Raw genomic sequence first — 4,877 nt, forward strand, 5'->3', positions numbered from 1 at the left:
GCGGCTTTTAAAATCTCCTGCCCTGCTCCTCCTTTCAGCTGCTCACTTCCTGCTGAATCTGGGGTGTATTTCAAAATTGTTACAACAGGTAAGTGATATCATGTAAGGTCCTGTCCAAGGTCTACCTTTACAAACTATATATAACAATGAGGAATATAACATCCTAGTCAACATGATGTTTAAATTTCTGGGTGAAACCATAAAAGAAGATATAGTTAATTATTTTATAAAACAATGCAAGTTTAAAATAGACTCAAAAAGACAAATGGATTTCAGTAAGTAAGAGGGCTGTATGAGAGTGCGGGTTCACACCTTGTGCGGGTTTGCCCTTGGGAGTGCCTGGGTGTTCAGAGGTCATCTGTGGGAGATTCCCCGGTGCAAAAAGTTAGAGTGGTGGCTGTGGGAGGCAAGGGGTGGCGCACTCATGGGTCGATTTGTCCATGGAGTAGGCCACTGGTGGCTCTGCAGTAGTCTGAGGATTGAATGGATAAGACGCTGCTGGAGGCCCCACAGGGGTCAGATGAGATCATGGATTGGACTCCAACTCTGACCCAGTGCCACCGCCAGGACAACGGGCCTTTAAGGCCAAGTTAAGACTACATTTTTAAGAACTTTGAAACGAAGGATACAAGATGGTGCTGAAAATGTGGCATCTTTTGAGTACTGCCAAATGTAATCTACCATTCTAACACTTGTTTACGTACAAACGTGATTATGTATAAGTTGGAATAAGAGGAAATTGCTTTCAGAAGAAATCTGGAATGACAGGTTGTAAATGCAGAATTAAAAGGGCGAAACAACACCACCCACAAGATGAGTAGGAAGTGGGAAAGAACAGAAATAAAAATTCTTAAAGTTGATTTCCTGGTGGAAGGTACCTCAGACCCCTTGGCCATTAACCAAGGTATGCTGATCTACATTAACTCCTCCACCACTTACAGGATTTGGGTGCACAAATTATGTTATGCAAATGACTTCAAAATGCATTGCATGGTGTGTCTCATCACTTGAACATACTTTTCTGGCATCTGTTGGTCCTCATATACAGAGAAGACATGGATACATTTTGGAAATTGTGCACTATCTGTTGTATTTGTGTATTACTTGATTGTACTCATGTCCAGTATGATTTGACTGGATAGCACTGAATATTTGTGCACATGACAATAAATCAAAATATGTCCTTGAAAATCTAACACTTACACTGTGCTTTCAGTTTCATTGGTTTCTGACAATAACCTTCTGCCTAAACTCAAAGGGAGACTTCTTACTGAAAAGAATAGTATAAAAAGATGCTGCCTGACCCGCTGAGTAACTCCAGCACTTTGTGTCTTTTTTATAAACCAGCATCTGCAGTTCTTTGTGTCTACAGAGATTATGGGTTCAAGTCCAAAGATCAGAGAAGAGGCCAAACAAGAAAGATCAAGGAGAATCTATGCAGGATAAAGCTAGCAGGAGGAGAAAGCAATGGAGGATACTACTATCTGTTGAAGAACAGTTTTGATGAGATTTTTAAAAAGGACCAATGACTGGAGGTTAATAGAATTTTATTAGGTGGTTAAGGGGAATGTTTCTTACTTTCCCCAGTTGAGAAACAGAGCTGGAAACGCAATTAACTGACCCATCCTGCAGTCGTGGCCTCTCTTTAGATGCAAGGATTCACAAGGCCTGGGGAAGCAAAGGAAAGTTTGAGTCGGATATGAAACAAGGAACTTCAGATGTTGTTTTACAAAAACGGACACAAAGTGCTGGAGTAACATACTGGGTCAGGCAGCATCTCTGGAGAACATGGATAGGTGATGCTTCGGGGTGGGACCCTTTTTCAGGCAGGAGAAGGGTTCCTACCCAAAATGTCACCTATCCATGTTCTCCAAACTCACTGAGTCACTGAGTTACTCCAGCACTTTGTGTCTTTGAAAGTTTGAGTTGAACAGACTCATTGAAATAATAAAGAAAGGGGCCCACTTCCGGGGATTAGGCTGGCAATTATCCATTGCACTTCAAGCAGGGTTAGAGTTAGGTAGGAAATATTTAGTGGGTAATTATTTTTGAACTCCTTTTGTTTCTTTTCATTTCATTTCCATTATAAATGTAGTTTTAGAATTTACAGGGGAAGTATCAGGAGATAAATATTGTGTATGTGTGTGTGTGTGTGTATATATATATATATATACAAATATATAATTATAATATAATATAATATAAATTTAATTTAATTTGTAAAATCATAATCATGTTTCATCGTTTGGATAGCGAAATAAGTTTACAATTGTCATTGTTAATGTTTATTTATAGAGATAATACAGAGATAATATTGTCTCACAAAAACATGTATAGATGTATATATATGTATTATCTCAAAAAAACATTTATGAACCACACCTGTTATAAAAGATCATATGGTAACTTCTGGTATTTCAATGCGAAAACCATACGTCTAATATAGCTGATTTTGGAATTCCACCAATCAAGGTGAATTTTAATTCTCAGGACTAGAAACTTCAAAGCAGAGAAGTTATGCATTCGCATGTCTCAGTCCAGCATGTGAGCACCACTTTCCAGGACACTTTCCAACCATTCTGAAAGAAGTTGCCAATTAGTGCTGAATTAGTTTTGTAGTTTAAGGCCATGCCTATTAGTTAATATGTTGACATCGTCTAAATGCATTTTTTGTGTTCAGAATGCATGCATGAAGACATAAGCTTTGTGTTACACTTTCTTTTTATTAAGTTTGCAGTTGCTCCCAGGCTTTCTAGATAGTCTGAAATCTTCAAGTAAAAATGTAAAAGAACTGATTTGGAAATAGAAAAATTAATTCTAGATGCATATAATTTTATTTTGTGAATAGGTACTGTGAATTAAAACATTTTGCTTAAGACCCCATTTTTGGACATTATAATTTCCAGTTTTTAAGAACAAGTTCATAATAAGTTCCTAAGTGATAGGAGTAGAATTAGGCCATTCGGCCCATCAAGCCTATTCCGCCAATCATGGCTGATCTATCTCTCCCTCCTAATCCCATACTCCTGCCTTCTCCCCATAACCGCTGACAAGTTGGAGACTTTATTTGATTAATTTAATTTATAAAATCATATAAATTATTTCAGTTGGGGGCCAATTACTGATTCTAGCAACCCATTTGTCACAATCATCAAATGTCATTTTCTCTTTTTGAATAATTACTAAGGCATGCTAATATATTGCCATGTATTCACCAACTCACCTGTGGGTTCTTATGAAAAACCTTCCAAAAATCCAAACATATGATACCCACTATAGGACAGAAAGCGTTGGAGTAATTCAGTGAGTCAAGCAGTATCTCTGTAGAACATGGATATCTGTCGTTTTGAGTCAGGACTCTTCAGATTTCAGTGTGAATAATGGTCCTGTTTTGTTAGTGTGTTTCCTTTCTGTAACCTGCTCCATTACAGCTACACAACTAATTAACAGAGGCTTTACACTCGAGTCTTGGGTTCAGCCATTTTAATTCAGGATCTCCTTGGCTACTGCCTCATGGGTATCACTGGTACTGCACCACAGGGTGCGCTATTCCCATAACATCCCCCTTTATTTACAAAACAGATATGTACAGGAACTTTACATGTATAGCCATAAATTAAATTCTTCCATGGCATCTTATTTCACTGAGTCCAACATGTCTCCAACAGTCCATTTTCCAACATGCCTTTGACAATCCATTTCTGTGGTAGCTTCCAACCTTTCCTCCCTTGGATCTGCGACAGTTCAGTGCTCGGAATTATCTAAACTTTGAACAACCCATGTCTGGTTCCTCATTCCCTTTCCCTTTTTTATTTATTAATTTGTTTGTTTATTTATTTCGTTTTAAAATGGCCATTACCACTACTTCTACATAAAACAATGCATATCAAACTATAACCGAAAATATACCATTAACTTTTTTAACATAACCTAATAGCCTTTATATCTATACTCAACTACCTGTACAGGCAAAACTAGGAACTGCAGATGCTGGTTTACAAGAGGACAGAAAGTGCTGGAGTAATTCAGCAGGTCAGTCAACAGAAATGGTGCCTACCCATGTTCTCCAGAAATGTTGACTGACCTGCTGAATTACTCCAGCACTTTCTGTCCTCTTGTAAACCAGCATCTGCAGTTCCTAGTTTTGACATAACATCCATTACCCCTCATCTACTCTATTAGATACATCTTCAAGGAAGTTCAAGATTTATCAAACATGATTTTCTTTTCATATATCCATCTTGACTTTAATGGATGTATTTTTGTCTTCTAAAGAATTATCAGTTTATGATTGTGACGTGCAAAATATTTTGCTTTGTTCAAAAAATAAACAGAATGCAGAATTACAGCTGCAGAGAAAGTGCATGTAAAAGAATGCAAGTGCAGCAACGAGGTAGATTGGGAGATCGGGAATTCATGCTTAACATGTGATAGATAACACTGTGGAAGAATCTGTCCTTGAATCTGGTGGTAAGTGTTGCCAAGCTTTTATATCTCCTGCCAACGGGAGGGGATAAAAGAGAATGACTGGGGTATGAGTGTCCTTTTGTTATGTTAGCCGCTTTTCCAAAGCTGCATGAAGCGCAGATGCAGATGATGGGTGAGACGCTGATTTGCGTGATGGACTGGGCTTCATTCAAAACACTCTGCGAGAGGGAAAGTGCAAAGATGTGCGCGGCAAGTTTTAATACTGAGAATACGGTGAACATGTTAACAACTGAGTAACTAAAGTGCCTGTTACTCATTGGAAGGAGCATATCCGAGATGAGAAGGGACGTTTGCAGCCCACCTGACGCAGAAGGGAAGAAGCCGCTTCGATATGGGGCCGTGCAGATGCAGCGGAGGAACTCGCCCGGTGTCATGGTAACGGCGGCAGC

The sequence above is a fragment of the Rhinoraja longicauda genome, chromosome 10, assembly GCF_053455715.1.
Source record: "Rhinoraja longicauda isolate Sanriku21f chromosome 10, sRhiLon1.1, whole genome shotgun sequence".
NCBI lineage: Eukaryota > Metazoa > Chordata > Chondrichthyes > Rajiformes > Arhynchobatidae > Rhinoraja > Rhinoraja longicauda.